A 17,445-nucleotide genomic window follows, 5' to 3' on the forward strand; every position below is an offset into this window, starting at 1 on the left:
AGACAACCAGTCACAGCATGAAAATAAAGTCCAATCAAAGTAGGCTTGGAGGCTTTTCTCCCATCCAATCAGACCATGTAGTCCAGGAACTGCGTGTGGGGTAACATCAGTATATAAAGCATGCTGAGGCAGCGTTAGGCCATTTCAGGCTGTTCGGTGTTGGCGGCGAGTCCCTGGCTTAGGGAACTAGGAGGAGGGGCCAACGCTTCTGCCAACTGGAGCTGGGGCTGTGGTTGGTGGCGGCGACAGAGCGGTTGGAGGGCAGCCAGCAGCAGGAGCTTTTCCTGCCGGGCGGGAAGACGAGTAGAAAGGAGAGGCACTGACGCATGCTGGAGGCTGCGCCGCCACCGCGGCTCGCCTCGCTGCGGTTGGTGGTGACTTCGGACCTTGCAGCTCGGCCAGAGTGGTAGAAATGTCATGGGGTAGGTGAGTTATCCGGTGCCGCACTGTCCACCTCTGGGGGCAGGGGTTGGATGCCCTATTAGGGCTCATTGCCGGAAGCTGCATTGCCTGTGGCAGGGGACTGGTTGGGGGCACTCTCTGGGGTTGCATTGCTGGTGGTGGGGTGGGTTGGCTGGCTGTCAGGGGCCACATTGCCCACGGTGTGGCGGAGGTGCTCGGGGGAGGTGAGTTGTGTACACTAACGTGTACTGCCAGTGGCTGGGGACGGGTTGGGGCGCTATTTTTTGCTGTACCGCCCGCGACAGGGGGCGGGTTGGGTGGTTATCTGGAGGTGCAATGTTGGCAGTGGGGGGTGGTTTAGGGGCATTGTCAGGTGCTGCTCTGTCCTTACTTGCGGTGAGCTATCAGGAGCTGCACTGCCCATGGCGGAGTGGGGTGGTATTGGGGCACTATCTATGCAGCAACACCCATGGCTGGGTCAGATTGTGGGCACTATCGGGTGTTTTGGGGGTATATCGGGGTTACATTGCCTGCAGTTGGCACGGGATGTGTTGGGTGTGTTTTATCTGGGGGCTTCACTGCCAGCAGCAGGGGGCAGATTAGGGATGCTATCAGAAGTTACACTGCCAGCGGTGTTCGTGGGCTGTGGAGGTGGCAGTGACAGTGTCAGCAGTGGCCTCATTTTTCTTTGCGGTGACCATTCTCCTCTTGCTGGACTCTGAACTCTAGAAGGTGATCTCCTCCTGTTCCTGCAGTCTTGAGCAGGGTAGGGCTTCCACACCTGTCATGGTTCCCTAGGCCATGCCCCCAGGCTCTGTGTTGCAGAGACCACCGGGTAGGGATTAGTAGGTATCATGGGGAACTGTGGGGGCGAGGCACTGTAGGTGGAGGTGTCAGGAATGGGAACCAGCACTTGGGTGGGGAGGGCTAGTTGGGTCTGAGTTTCTCCCACTCCTGCTTCGCAAGGAGCGCAGGCTGGTGGGTCCAGCAATTTCTGTCCAGCTGCACTTGGCCAGGGGCCGGTTTCAGCAAAGGCACTCACACCCACCCCAGGCCCCAGTTCCTGGCCAGCTTTTGCCAGAAGGATAGGCTGGGCTTTGGAGGATGGGTGTGAGTGCCTTCACTGAAACTGGTCCCTGCCACCCAGTTGCCAGCATGACAAGGTGAGGCTCTAACACTACCATTCCCTGTGTCCCATTCTAGGCTTTTCTGGCTTTGCCTGCCCAGCTGCTGCAAGCCAGGCGGGAGGAGGAGGAGAAGTCACCTGTGCTACGCTGGAGCCTTTCCTATAGCGTGGCTCTGCAGATCACCTCATGCGCGGTTGGTGGCAGCGACAGACTGCAACTCGACTGGAGTGGTAGGAGGATGCCCGCGGGGGCAAAGTGTTAGGAACCTTGTAGGGTGGGCTGCTGCATTGAGGGTGACAGTGGTTGTATTGGCATCGGTGCTAGTGGTGGTAGCAGCAGCAAGTCTGGGAGCCGGGAAGGGGGAGTAGGAGTGCTGCAGGGCTCAGCCCGACCTGGGGTGGGGAGGAACCTGCGGGTGATGTACCGGTGGCCTTGGTGGCAGTGGTGGAGGTGCACCTAGGGAAAGGAGGAGTTCTCCCCCTTCTCCTGCAATCTCTGGAGAGTGCCCTCCTCCTGCTGGTGACTGAGCTAGGCAAGTGGCAGCATTATCTCATTCTTAACAAAATTTAGGGGGTGACTATTTGTGTATCTTTTTTGCTTCTTTTTTGTTGTGATAGTCTTGGACATTTTCCTGAATTGCAGAGGGGATAAAAGGTTTCATAATAGGCCTTCTGATTCCCACACCTGTTCTTTTTTCTTCTAGCCTGTGTTTTCTTCTTTTCATCTTGTTCCTCTTCATTTTCTTTTGCTGCTGCTTCTATTTCATGTTTCTATTGTTTCTTCTTCTCTGTTTTCTTTATGCCCAGCAATGGCCATAACAAACGACAAACCAAAACTGAGTTAAAAAGAAACTAGTTGTCACTGTGTTGTATTTTTGAAATAAATGGTCCCTTACTGTGTTCTAGAGATTAGGAAACAAAACTGTGTTGTATAATTAGTTACTTGAATATCTATGCTTTCATGATTGTGTTAACCCACTTATGTCTAGTGTTCCATCATTGGAATGGTAAGCATGAGGGAGTTACTTATATCCTACTGCTCAAGGTCATCGACAAAGTCTGATTTTTCACTCATGCAAAAATTCAAAAAATTGCAACCTCTGGCATAAATGGGCTAATGTGTTGTAAGTAGGTATTCAAGGTATCAAAAAACGAAGCATCACATAAAATATTGGTAGTAAAGAGCCATTTCATCTCTCTCACATAGTTGTCTGGAGCTTTGCAAGAGTCACAGGACTAGTAAGTGCTAATTTATGAGATTATTACGTGAACTGTATTCACTTTATTTTATTTCTCTGCCACCATTTTCTTTTCTTTTTTTTCCTTTTCTTTTCCTTTCTTTTCTTTCCTTTTCCTTTTTCCTTTCCTTTCCTTTCATTTCCTTTCCTTTCTCTTCTTTCCTTTTCTTCTTTTTTTTTTTTTTGATGGAGTTTCACTCTTGTCGCCCAGGCTGGAGTGCAATGGGGTGATCTTGGCTCACTGCAATCTCCACCTCCTGAGTTGAAGAGATTCTCCTGCCTCAGCCTACCGAGTAGCTGGGATTATAGGCATGCGCTACCGTGCCTGGCTAATTTTGTATTTTTAGTAGAGAACAGGTTTCTCCATGTTGGCCAGGTGGGTCTTGAACTCCCGACCTCAGGTGATCCACCTGCCTTAGTCTCCCAAAGTGCTGGGATTACAGGTGTGAGGCACCACGCCCAGCTCTCTGCCACCATTTTCAAGAGTATTGTCAGCCGCATGGGCAAACCTGATTCATCCCCACCTCTTTGCAAGAGAAAAAGGAATGTGGGGGAATCATGTGTAGTATTTGTTGTTGTTGTTGTTTTTGAGACAAAGTCTCACTCTTGTCCCCCAGGCTGGAGTATGATGGCGCAATCTCGGCTCACTGCAACCCCTGTCTCCTGGGTTCAAGCAGTATCCTGCCTTGGTCCCCCGAGTAGCTGGGATTACAGGAACCTGCCATCATGCCTGGTTAATTTTTGTATTTTCAGTAGAGACAGGGTTTCACTATGTTGGCCAGGCTGGTCTAGAACACCTGACCTCAGGTGATCCACCCACCTCGGCCTTCCAAAGTGCTGAGATTACAGCTGTGAGCCACCATGCCCGGCCATGTATAATGTTTTAAGGCAAAGATTCACAACCCAAAACAAGACTTTATTAACTTTTGCCTCTAAGTAGTTGCAGTGTTGAGCCCTCTTTTATTCCTAGTATTACTACTTTTGGTGTGAACTTTATATATTTATTTATTTTTTTACTGATTCTTTTAGAAGCATTTTTTCATATATTTGTTGGCCATTTTTTATATCTTCTTTGAGAATTGTCCTTAGACCATTATTTGAATGGTTTGTTTTTTTCTTTTTTTTTCCCCCGCCTGCTAATTTGTCTGAGTTGTGCATTCTGGATATTAGTCCGTTGTCAGATGTATAGATTGTGAAGATTTTCTCCATTCCGTGGGTTGTCTGTTTACTCTGCTAATTGTTTCTTCTGCTGTGCAGAAACTTTTTGGTTTAATTCTCACCTGTTTATCTTCATTTTGTTGTTGTCGCACTTGCTTTTGGGTTCTTGGTCATGAAGTCTTTGCCTAAGCCAATGCCTAGAAGGGTTTTTCCAGTGTTATCTTCTGGAATTTTTATGGTTTCAGGTCTCAGGTTTAAGTTGATTTTTGTATAAGGTAAGAGATAAGGATCCAGTTTCATTTTTTGGCAGTGGCTTGCCTATTATCCCAGCATATGTTGAATAGGGTGTCCTTTTCCCACTTTGTTTTTGTGTGCTTTGTCAAAGACCAGTTGGCTGTAAGTATTTGAATTTATTTCTGGGTTCTCTATTCTGTTCCATTGGTTTACATGCCTATTTTTATACCAGTACCATGCTGTTCCGCTGACTATGGCCTTGTAGTATAGATTTTGAAGTTAGGTAACGTAATGCCTCCAGATTTGTTCTTTCTGTTTAGTCTTGCTTTGGCTATGCGGGCTCTTTATTGGGTCCATATGAATTTTTGAATTATCCTTTCTAGTTCTGTGAAGAATGATGGTGATATTTTGACGGGAATTGCTTTGAATTTGTAAATTGCTTTTGGCATTATGGTCATTTTTACAATATTGATTTTACCCATCCATGAGCATGAGCATGAGCATGAGGTGTGTTTCCATTTGTTTGTGTCATCTGTGATTTCTTTCAGCAGTGTTTTTTAGTTTTCCTTGTACAGCTTTTTTACCTTCTGGTTAGTTATATTCCTGAGTGTTTTATTTCTTTATTTGCAGCTATTGTAAAAAGGGTTGAATTCTTGATCTGATTCTCAGCTTGCATGTTGTTGGTGTACGTGTTGTTGGTGTATAGCAGAGCCACTTATTGGGGTACATTAATTTTGTATCCTGAAAATTTGCTGAAATTATCATTTTAGGAGCTTTTTGGAGGAGTGTTTAGGGTTTTCCAGGTATACGATCATATCATCAGCAAACAGCAACAGTTTGACTTCCTCTTTACCAATCTGGATGCCCTTTATTTCCCTTTATTTCTTTTACTTGTTTGATTGCTCTGGTTAAGACTGTCAGTGCTGTGTTGAATAGAAATGGTGAGAGTGGGCATCCTTGTCTTGTTCCAGTTCTCAGAGGAAATGCTTTCAGTTTTTCCGTTTAGTATTAATGTTGGCTGTGGGTTTGCCATAGATGGCTTTTATTACCATAAGGCATGCCCCTTCTATGCATATTTTGCTGAGGGCCTTTATCATAAAGGGATGCTGGATTTTGTCAGATGCCTTTTGTGTGTCTACCAAGATGACCATGTGATTTTGCTTTTAATTCTGTTTATGTGGTGTATTACATTTATTGACTTGTCTATGTTAAACCAGAAGAGCTCGTGTGTTCTCAGGAGCTACCACGTGCCATGGCCCCTTTGGGACAACTTCGAGGCTGCATCCTGGGGAAGAAGAAGGCCTCCTATCCCTGGTGCTGACTGCTGAGGACAACTTCGATGTGATTTCTCCACAGCCCAGCTTCTTTGGGGCATTTTTCCTTCATGGTGAGTACAGAAGATTTCATTTTCTGGAATGTTCTGTGTATTCCTGCTAGGTTCCCACTCTTTTTCTTTTTTCTCTCTTGCCATCTTAGTATTGATTTTACAGTAGTACTCATTCCTTAAGGGCTTTTGAGGTTGGAAAGTGTAGGAGACTTTAGGGCTGTTTCTGAGAGAAACTCCCCATGTAGTTGGAGAGAGAGGAAGGCTCTGGCTGTGGGAGGAAGGGGAAGCCCGGCCTGGGTCAGGCCCCAGTTTGGCTGTCTTGCATCCAAGCCTTAGATGGAAGGAAAGGATCCAACTTAACCTGCAGAGTTTGGTGATTTTTTAATTGTTTTTTTTTTTGTTTTGTTTTGGAGATGGGGTCTGGCCCTGTTGCGCAGGCTACAGTGCAGTGCAGATCTCAGCTCACTGCAAACCCCATTTTCTGGGCTCAAGGGATTCTCCAGCTACAGCCTCCACAGTAGCTGAGCCTGTGCCACCATGTCCAGCTATTTAAAAAAAAATATTTTTGGTAGAGACGGAGTTTTGCCATGTTGCCCAGGCTCATCTCGAACTCCTGAGCTCAAAGCAATCCTCCTGCCTCAGCTTCCCAAAGTGCTGGGATTATAGGTGTGAACCAGTGTGCTTGGTCTGCTGAATGTTTAAATCTCTGTCCCTGCTGTCAGGACATAGGGGTCACTTTTCTCCACTCCATGCAAGCGCCTGCCTAATTCTCTCCCTCTACTCATGGCCACCTGACCTGGGGAAGGGAGTTTTGGGTGGATCATTTGTTTTTTTCTTGCTACCTAGTCCTGTTAATATATGGCATATTCTCCATAACAATCCCTTAGCCAATATGTGATTCATCAAAACCTTGTCCCAGCCTTTCTCTTTGGGTTCATTGTTTCCTTTCTTTTGCAAAAATTTTTCACTTTGATTTAGCCATTCTTTTTTTTATCGCCACGCATGATGACTCATGCCTGTAATCCAAGCACTTTGGGAGGCCGAGATGGGCAGCTCATTTGAGCCAAAGAATTTGAGACCAGCCTAGGCAACATGGCAAAACTTTATCTGTATAAAAAAAATTCAAAAAATTAGCCAGGCGTGGTGGTGTGTGCCCTGTAGTTCCAACTATTCAGGAGGAAGAGGTGGGAGGATCACTTGTGCTGGGGAGGTCAAGACTGCAGCGAGTCATGATCATGCCACCACACTCCAGCGTGAGTGACAGAGTCCCTGTAGTTATCACTTCTATGATTCTCTCAAAATTTTTAACAATCTTTTTGAGACAGAGTCTCTTTCTCTTACCCAGGCTGGAGCATAGTGGCATATCAGGGATTGTGAGTCCTCCAACTTAGTTTCTATTTGTCAGGATTCCTTAGACATTCAGGGCCGTTTGTGTTTCCATGTGAACGTTAGCATTGTGTATTCACGTTACATTTCTGTGCATAGTAAAGTATATAATTAAGAGAGTATGCTGGGACTGTTTTTCCTCTGGGACATTTTGATGCATGTATAGTTTTAGTAATGATCAAATCGGGGTACTTATCATATTTGTTCCTTCATACAGGTATTATTGTTCTTTTGTGAGAACATTGAAATTGCTCCCTTCCAGGTTTTTTGAAAAATACAGTATTTTGTTAACCAGAAACACCAAGCTGTGGTATAGAGCACAAACAAGAATGTATTTGTCCCAACTAACTGCAACTTTGTTTCCATAACCAATCCTTCCATCCTCTCCTTCCCCTCTGCTTGGAAAACCACTACTGTACTTTCTACTTAGTGAAGGCAAAGTTTTTTGGATTTGATATAAGTGAGATGAATCTGTCTTTATCTTTCTATGCCTGGCTTATTTTATGTAACATATTTTCCAGGTTCATCCATGTGACTCCAAATGAAAATTACGTTACTTTGTTACGGATGAAGAGTATTGCGTTGTGCAGATATACTGCAGTTTCTTCATCCCTTCATCTGTGGGTGGACAGGTAGGTTGATTCCATATCTTCTGTATTGTGAATAGTGCTCCATGAAACATGGGAAGTCAGATAACTCCTTAAGGTACTGGTTTCCTTTGCTTTAAATGCATATACACAGTGTAAGGAACATCCCAACATTTTTTCACAGTATATTCACTAATTTACATTGGCATGAATAGTGTATAAGAGTTTCCCTTTCTGTAAGCCTACACTTGCTTTTACCTTCCAAAGTTTTTATTGCTTTTTTCTGGTAATGTTCATTCTCAGTGGAGTTTAATGGTATCTGATATCAGAGTGTGATTCTGACTTACATGTTTGGAGTGACTAGTTATGTGGAGAATCTTTAGTTTCACCTGTGAATCAGTTTCATGTCCTGTGCAGAAGAGGTTGTGCAGGTCCTTTGCATATTTTTAGCTTGTGTATTTATTTAATCTTTTCCCCACTTAGTAGCTATAGTGCTTGAATATGTTCGATAACAACTCTTCCAAAATTATGATTTTCCTTAATTTTACCCCAATCATCCTTTCCGCCAGGGTAAGATGCTTTCTCTTTGGGTTTGTTGTTTTCTCCCCCATGCAGAAGCTCGGAAGTGTTTGTCTCACAAGTTTATATTTGCTTTTGTCAGCAGGAATTTCTGTGTCCCATCAGAGAGAAAAAAAAGGGATCACAAAGTCATTGTGTTGTCTATAGATACTTTCCCCATGAGACTATATGGAATCTGATTTTCTGTTCTTGCCTTAGTTTGCTTAGCATAGTTGCCTGCAGCTCCATCCTTGTTGCTGCCAAGGGCATGAATTTTATTTTATCTTTTTTGACTGTATGGGATGTTGTGGCATCTATGTACAACACTTTTAAAACATTGAATCAACTTAAGGGGAACATAGGTCGATTTTATTTTATATTTCCATGTGAATAGCACTTCCAGGAACATACCGGCCTGTGTCATTTTGAAAGAAGGATTTATGATTTATTTTTCTGTGTGTAGATACCCAGTTATGTAATTGCTCATTTGGATGGTGGTTCTAAGTTCTTTGAGGAGTTGCCAAACCACTTCTCATAGTGTGAGAACTAGTTTTTATTCCCACCAGGAGTGTAGCAGTGTTTGCTTTCCTCCTCTGCCTTGCCAGCATGTTAATGCTTGGACTTAGGACAAATGGTCATCCTGATCGGCATGAGATGGTATCTCAGTGTGTGTGTGAGTGGCATTTCTCCCATGATGAGTGATGTTGAGGTTTTATTCTTGTCTGTTAGTCACTTGTACATCTTCTTTTGACAACTGTGTGTTTATATTGTCTACTCATTGTTTGAATGGTTTGTTTTTCTATCTCCTGGTTTTTTTAAGGTCATGTTAAAGTTTGGCTTATTAGATCTTGGTCAGAAGCATAGTTTGGGAATATTTTCTCCCATCCTGTAGACTCTGTATTTACCATGCTTGTGATTTATTTTGCTATCTGGTAGTGTTTCAGTTTCTCATGCCCAACTGTCCATTGTGGCTTTTCTTGCTGTTACTTCTTATCTAAATGCTTTTCAAAGCCCGTATTAAGAAAGGTATGTCTTAGGGTTTCTTGTAGGACTTTTATAGTTTGAGGTCTTCTGCTGAAATCTTTCATTCACTTTGGATTACTTTTTGCATCTGATGAGAGTTAAGCCTCCAGTGTTGTTCATCTGCATGTGGCTAGCTACCTACCCCAGTGCCCTTCATTGCATAGTGAGCCTTTTGTCCATCTGACCTTTGGTGTTTCAAAGGTCAAATGGTTGTAGGTATGTCAGGTTACTTCAGGGTTCCCTATTCTGTGTAGGCGGAAGTGGGTCTGTAGCTCTTCCATGAAATTTGAAATCGGAGAGTGCGTTCCATCCAATGTAGTTTGGATCTCCCAGCCTGGCTTTGGAGTTTAAGGGCCTCTTGTGGTCCCATGGTAATTTTAGCATTGTTTCTCTACATTGCTTTCAAAAATCAAAATTAGCCCTGTCCTTAAGATGTACAACTAGATGGTAGAGTGGGACATTTGGGTCCATGTATACATCACATAGTGATGAAATCAGGATATTTAGCATTGTTTTTTGCCTTGTAGAGTTTTCATATCTTTGAGGAGAGTGAGAACCTTCCTTTCTGGTTGTCTTGAAAACTACCCTTTGGTAAAGTTTTCCCTAGTTATCCTGCTGAGGAATAGAACGGCAAGTTTCATTCCTCTTATGCAATGTGTCTTTGTACCTGTTTCCTATGCCCACCCATGCCCAGCCTTCAGTTCTAACCCTGGCAAGCACTATGGTGCTTCGTAGGTTTGTGTGAGATAGTTTCCTAGATTCCTCATGATTGAGGTGATGCGAGGTTTGTCTTTCTCTGCCTAGTGTGTTTCATTTACCATAATGTCCTCCAGGTTACATCATGTTGCCACAGATGACCTGATATCAGTACCCATGTCTGGCTGAAGAGTATCTGGTTGTGACTGGATACTGCAGTTTCTGGATCTCATCCTCTGCAGGTGGACAAGTAGGTTGATTCCTTATCTTGGCTATTGTGACTGGTGCCATAGTCAGCATGGGAAGGCAGATATGTCTTTCCTGTACTGATTTCATATGTTTCCAATAGTAGCACAGCTCAATGAAATGGTAGGTGTGTTTTTGGTTTTCAGAGGAACATCCAAGTGGCCTCTGTAGCATACATACTAATTTACCTTGTCAACAGATGTGGATAAGACAGCTCTCCTCTCTGGAAATTTACAGCAGCATTTGTGGTTTCCCTTCTTTTAAGATATGTGAAGGTCTTTGTAATACTCATTTCACCAAGAGGGACGTGGTGTCTGAGTCTTGTTCTGATTTTCATTTTTGCTGTGATTAGTGATGTTAACCAGGTGTTAACACGCATACTTGTTTTCAGTTTTATGTGTTCTTTGCAGAAAAGCCTCTGGTTTATAAGTTTGGGTTTGGTAATTAATTTCTTTGTTCTGGTGTTTTTTGCTAGTTAGTAACGTTAGTTACTTATACTTTTTCCAAAAAATGCCTCATCACCTGTGTTTCTCTCCAGACACTTCTTATCATCCTTTGTATGTTTCTTTTCATTCATTGTTTTCATTGTTTCTTGCCCATAAGCCGTGTAGTCAGATGCAGTTTCAGGTGTGTGTAGTGTTCTGGTTTTCCGTTAACGTTGGTAACAGATGAAGTAAAAGAAATTCATTAGCATATCAATCTGTTGTCAGTGAGTTTGGGTTGTTGGTTGGTTGTATTTTTTTCTGTCCTCTTTATTTTTTTGTTTTCCTCTTGGCAAACCATGAGCATAGATCCAAGTTGGCCCTGGTGTCTGCACACTGTATGTTTTCTTCTTAGAGAGTGACTTTTTCAAGTTCTGGGTATAGGTCTTTCATTCATGCTGAATGAATTATTGTGAATTTCACACAATAAAGACTGTATGTTGTTATTTTCCTAGGGATATCCTGTTCCCCAAACGCTGTATTGGACAGACTGTCACTTCTCAGGGTGACTTTTGTGGTTCTTTTCAAACATGTGCTTACTCTTTGTTGTGAAAGGAAAATATCTTGGTCCTCCAAAATCACTAAGGAAAACTCAGGCTGTAAATTGCTTAGGGCCAACCCACCTCCCATTCTATTCAAAGTCACCCCTCTGGTCACTGAGATAGTTGCATATCTGATTGCCTCCTTTGGAGAAGCTAACCAGAAACTCAAAATAATGTAATTATTTGTGTATCACTTTTCCATGACCTTGGAGCTCCCTCCCTGCTTCCGGTCTTGCTGCCTTTGCTTAAAGTTGTTCAGCTTTTCCAGACTGAACCTGTGTACTTCTTAATGTATATTGATTGAAGTCTCATGTCTCCCTAAAATGTTTAAACCTGGCTGTGCCCTGACCACCTTGGTGGACACATGTCAGGAGTTTCTGGGGCTTTGTAATGAGTGTGTCCTCAACCTTGGCCATAAACTGTCTAAATTAACTGAAACCTGTTTCATATTTTCTGAGTTCTCCTTTTGGTAACCACGGGGGGATTCTGAGTGGAGATGCCCTGAGCTTTGACAAATTTCCTATCATTGCTTGGTACCAGCGTGAGCTAACTTTATGGCTCAAACCAGTAGAACAATTTGCTGAGGTCTGAGAGCACCCCCTCCAGAGAATCCGTGATCTCCAAAAATTTGGCCAAGATCTAAAGTTTATTTTGCTGTACAACTCCTCGGTTTTTGGAGTTTTACTTGTCCAATGAGAAGACAAGTTTTCGTACCTCCGTGATGATGGAAGGCAGGTGACTCCTGTACGGAGTTTGAGCTCACTTCTTCCAACAGGCAAATTCGTTTTTGTTTGTTTCTTTGTTTTTTCCCTGCTTCTGGGATGGTAGAGAGCAGTCTACAGCCTGAGACCCATGACAAGGTAAGAAACTGGTTTTGGATTCTGTCTTGCAAATTGCGTTTGAAGAATAAAGTTAACATTTAACATCCAGCTGGTGTTAATTTCTGCTTACACTTAGAGTCCTCAGAAATCATATAATTTGTGTGATCGTTGTTAGTTTAGCAGAATTTTGTCCTAGCTGAAATATGGTAATAAGATGAAAAGAGTTTCATTTAAAGGAGAACAACTGTGTAAAAGTCAGCTTAATTTAAAGGGTAAATTCCAAGATGTATGTGTGTGCTGCGTGTGCATGTGTGCATGTTTTTGTATGAAAGGCCTTCATGGTTTTGGTTTTTGTGTTTGTTTTACTCACCCAAGACCTTGTCTTTTTTTTTTTTTTGTCTTCTCAGTTGACTGAATTCTGTTTTCACTTTTTTTTTCTCTCAAATAGTTATTGCGAGAGAGGCTAATCTTGGGTTTTTAAGGAAGAGTGTAATTTAATTTTATGTTTAATTTGGCTCAAAGAAAAATACTAGTGTCTCCCTCTAGCACCATCAGACTTCTTCTTTCTGTACTTTATGATGTAAATTTTGCTATTTGATTTTCAACTGAATTGTTTCCTTTCATATTCAAATTTAAGGTTATTTAGCTGATAACTGTCTAGGGTTGTGAAATAGGTTATCAAGAATCTGAGAGTCTAAGATAAGGAAAAAAAGGGGAGGTCTTTAACTCTATAAAATGTCCTGTAACAGCTCAATGGGTTCACCTTGCCTGCTGCCTACACAGAACCAAGTTATCAAGATAGAGGAATCGCAGTGGAGAAAGTAATTCATGCACAGCTGGCTGTGTGGCAGACCAAAGTTTGTTACTCAAATCAGTCTGTCCAAGCATTCGGGGATTAGAGGGTTTTTGTTTTGTTTCTGTTGGTTTGTTTTTTGAGACGGAGTCTCACTCTGTCGACCAGGCTGGAGTACAGTGGTGAAATCTCTGCTCATGGCAACCTCCGCCTCCTGGGTTCAAGCGATTCTCCTGCCTCAGCCTCCCGAGTAGCTGGAATTACATGCATGTGTCACCATGACCAGCTAATTTTTTGTACTTTTACCAGAGAAGGGGGTTTCACCGTATTAGCCAGGATGGTCTTGATCTCCTGACCTCATGATCCTCCTGCCTCAGCCTCCCAAAGTGCTGGGGTTATAGGCATGAGCCATTGTGCCTGGCCAATGGCCTGCCTTTTATACTTGACTCTTTGGACTTCATTGATTTTATTTTAGCTTGTATTCTAGGATACAGTGAACTTTATATTTTCAAAAATAATTTGCCAAGATCTTTTTCTGGGCTTCACGCTCTGTTCTCAGAACTCAGGACTGGTGGCTGTGGAAGAGAACACCCATCTAGGGCCCAAGACCCTGCTGGCCTGGCAGGGTTAGTCTGATACTTTGGGCACTAGCAGTAACAGCTCACCCTGTCTAACAAATGTTTTCTCTGGGCCAGGCCCACCCATCTCTTTGCCTGGCTTTATTTGCACATGTAAGTGCCCTAAGGGCAAGGGCAGTACTATCCCCAATGAATGAATAAGGAGACTAATCTGTGTCTGGGCAGGCCCTTAACTTCTCATACCTCAATTTCCCTATTCCGGTAAATAAGGCTAAAAATAAGAATTCCCATTATTGCAGCATTGTTGGAAAATAATGGTATTAGACTAGTTCTTGGCATGCTGCCTGTCTCAGAGTGACTGCTCAGCCAGAGTTAGTGATGATGGAGTTTGTAATGGTGGTGATGGTGATGATGGTGATAGTGATGATGTCGGTGAGGATTATGATGGTGTTTGATGTGATAATGATGGCGATGGGGGTGATGATAATGATGGTGTGGCGATGTTGGTGATGGTGCTGGTGGTGATGATAGTGGTTGAGATGATAATGCTGGCGTGGTGATGGTGATGGTATTGGTGGTGATGGTGATGATAATGACAATGGTGGTGTTGATGACAATGGCTGAGATGGTGATAATGGTGGTGTGGTGAAGTTGGTGGTGGTGATAGTAGTTGAGATGATGGTGTGGTGATGTTGGTGTTGGTGGTGATGGTGGTGGTGGTGGTGATAGTGGTTGAGATGATAATGAAGGTGTGGTAATGTTGGTGTTGGTGGTGGTGGTGGTGGTGGTTGAGATGATGATAATGATGGTGTGGTGATGCTGGTGTCAGTAGTGATGGTGATGATGGTGGTGATGTTGTTGTTGGTGGTGTTTGTGATGGTGGTGATGATAGTGATTGAGATGATGATGATGATGGTGTGGTGATGTTCGTGGTGATGGTGATGATGGTGGTGGTGATGATAGTGGTTGAGATGATGATGGTGTGGTGATGGTGTTGGTGGTGATGGTGGTGATGATGATGGTGGTTGAGATGATGATGATGGGGTGGTGATGTTGGTGTTGGTGGTGATGGTGATGATGGTGGTCGTGGTGGTGGTGGTGATGGTGATGGTGATGTTGATGATCCTGGTGGTGATAGTGGTTGAGATGATGATAATGATGGTGTGGTGATGTTGGTGTCCGTGTTGATGGTGGTGATGATGATGGTGGTGGTGGTGATGATAGTGGTTGAGATGATGATGATAATGATGGTGTGGTGATATTGGTGTCAGTGGTGATGATGATAATGGTGGTGGTGGTGATGATAGTGGTTGAGATGATGGTGTGGTGATGTTGGTGTCGGTGGTGATGGTGGTGGTGATGTTGGTGTTGGTGGTGATGGTGGTGATGATAGCGATTGAGGTGATGATGGTGTGGTGATGTTGGTGTCAGTGGTGATGGTGATTGTGGTGGTGGTGATGATAGTGGTTGAGATGATGTTGGTGTCAATGATGATGGTGATGGTGGTGGTGATGATGATAGTGGCTGAGATGATGATAATGATGGTGTGGTGATGTTGGTGTCGGTGGTGATGGTGATAATGGTGGTGATGATAGTGGTTGAGATGATAATGGTGTGGTGATGTTGGTGGTGATGATAGTGGTTCAGATGATGATGGTGGTGTAGCAACATTGGTGATGGTGCAAACTCTGCCTCCTCAGTTCAAGTCGTCCTGCCTCACCTTACCTGGTGATGATGATGGTGGTGGTGCGGGTGATGATGATAATGATGATGGTGTGATGTTGGTGATGGTGATGGTGGTGATGGTGGTTGAGGTGGTCGTGACAATGGTGTGGCAATGTTGGTGATGGTGATGGTGGTGATGGCCATGGTGATGTTGTCACTCTCAAAGGCCCAGGTTCTTTTTTTCTCTTTTATTGAGTTAAATTTACATCGCATAATATTAATCTTTGAAAGTTAACAATTCAGTGGTACTTAGTAAATTCACAATGCTATGTGACCATTGCCTCTATCTAGCCTCAAACTATTTTAATTTCCAAAGGAAACTCCATGCCCACCAAACAGTAACTCTTCATTCCTCTTTCCTCCCACTCTCTGGCACCGCTAGTCAGCTTTCTGTCTCCGTGGATATACCTATTATAAACATACTATAATTTCACATGAGTGGAATGTGGAAGCATGTGTCATGCTTCTTTCATTTAGTAAAATGCCTTCAGAATTCATCCACGTTGTAGGATGTGTCAGGATTTCATTCCTTTTTAAGGCTGAATTATATTCCATTGTATATACAGACTACATTTTGTTTATTCCTTCATCTATCAGTGGACATTTGGGTATTTCCACTCTTTGGTTATTGTAAATAATACTGTGAGAAACATTTGTGTACAAGGATTTGTTTGAGTATCTATTCTTTCCTTTTTTTTTTTTTTTTTTTTTTGAGATGGAATCTCGCTCTATTGGCGAGGCTTTAGTGCAGTGGTGCAACCTCAGCTCACTGCAACCTCTGCTTCCTGGGTTCAAGTGATTCTCGTGCCTCAGCCTCCTGAGTAGCTAGGATCACAGTTGTGTGCCACCACGCCCAGCTTATTTTTGGTAGAGACAGGGTTTCATCATGTTGGCCAGGCTGGTCCCCAAACTCCTGATTTCAAGTGATCTGCCCACCTTGGCCTCCTGAAGTGCTAGGATTACAGGCATGAGCCACAATACCCAGCCTGAGTACCTATGCTTAATTCTTTTGGTTATGTATGTGTCAGTGGAATTGCTGGGTCACATTGTAATTCTATGTTTGATTTTTTGAGGAAACATCAAATTTTTCTTCACAGTGCCTGCAACATTTTACATTTCAACCATTGATGTAAGAGGGTTATGATTTCTCCACATCCTCTCCAACACTTAAAAAAAAAAAATTGGCCGGGTGCAGTAGTGCACGCCTGGGAGGCCGAGGTGGGTTGATCAACTGAGGTAAGGAGTTTGAGACCAACCTGACCAACTAGGTGAAACCTGGTCTTGACTAAAAATACAAAAATTAGCCATGCATGGTGGCAGGCGCCTGTAGTCCCAGCTACTTGGGAGGCTGAGACAGGAGAACTGCTTGAACCCGGGAGGCAGAGGTTGCGGTGAGCTGAGAGTGTACCTATCACTGCACTCCAGTCTGGGTGACGGAGCAAGCCTGTCACAAAAAAAGAAAAAAAGAAAAAGAATTGTAGCCGTCATAGTTGGTGTGAAGTGATATCTTACTGTAGTTTTGATTTTAATTTCCTTAATGACTGAGAATGTTGAGCATCTTTTCATGTACTTCTTGACCATTTGCATATTTCTTTGAAGAAATGTCTGTTCAAGTCCTTTACCTGTTTACTGGTTGGATTCTTTGTCTTTTTATTGTTGAACTGTAATAGTTCTTTATATGTTACGGGTGCCATAGCCTTGTCATATTTATGATTTGCAAACATTTTCTCCTGTTCTGTCACTTGTTTTCTTACTCTGTTGATAGTGTTCTTTAATGCAAAAAAGTTTTTAATTTCGATGGAATCCAAATTAGCAATTTTTTCTTTGTTGGTCATGCTTTTGGTGTCATACATATCTAGGAATCTATTGTCAAATCCAAGGTCATGAAGATTTACTCGTATATTTTCTTCTAAGAGTTTTACAATTTTAGCTCATATTTAGGCTGTCAATCCATTTCTAGTTAATTTTTGTATGTGATGTGAGGTAGGCATCCAACTTTATTCCTTTGCATGTGGATGTCCACTTGCCTTAGCACCATTTCTCCATTGCGTTGTCTAGGAACCCTTGTCAAAAATCAATTGACTGTTGATCTATGGATTTATTTCTGAGATCTTAGTTCTATTCCGTTGATCTATATTTCTGTCCTTATGCCAGTGCCACACTGTTTTATCATAGCCTTGTAGTAAGTTCTAAATCAGGAAGTGTAAGTTTTCTTAGCTTTTCCATTTCTGTAAACAAAGTTGTTAGCATTTGGTAGGGATTGCATTGAATCTGTAGATTGTTTTTGGTAGTACTGCTGTCTTAACACTATTAATTCTTCCAAGTCATCAGCAAGGGATGTATTTCCATTTGTTTGTAGCCTTTAAGACCTCTTTCAGTAGTGTACAAGTCTTGCATCTCCTAGGTTAAATTTATTCCTACATATTATTTTTTTATTTTTGATGTTATTTTAATGGTAATAGCTTTCTTGATTTTATTTTCAGGTTACTCATTTCTAGTATATAGAAATCCAACTGGTTTTTG

At 42.8% G+C, this 17,445-nt stretch overlaps 1 long non-coding RNA gene across 1 annotated transcript; it reads left to right on the forward strand.

Annotated features, from left to right (window-relative positions):
- Positions 1–159: 159 nt before the first annotated feature.
- On the forward strand, positions 160–7,504 carry LOC139361497 (uncharacterized). The gene is made up of 4 exons (XR_011619046.1): positions 160–426; positions 1,606–1,759; positions 5,396–5,545; positions 7,393–7,504. It is a non-coding gene; the product is annotated as an uncharacterized lncRNA (long non-coding RNA).
- The last annotated feature ends 9,941 nt before the right edge of the window (positions 7,505–17,445 follow it).

This window comes from Macaca nemestrina, unplaced genomic scaffold (assembly GCF_043159975.1).
Source record: "Macaca nemestrina isolate mMacNem1 unplaced genomic scaffold, mMacNem.hap1 Scaffold_53, whole genome shotgun sequence".
In the NCBI taxonomy this organism is placed as follows: domain Eukaryota; kingdom Metazoa; phylum Chordata; class Mammalia; order Primates; family Cercopithecidae; genus Macaca; species Macaca nemestrina.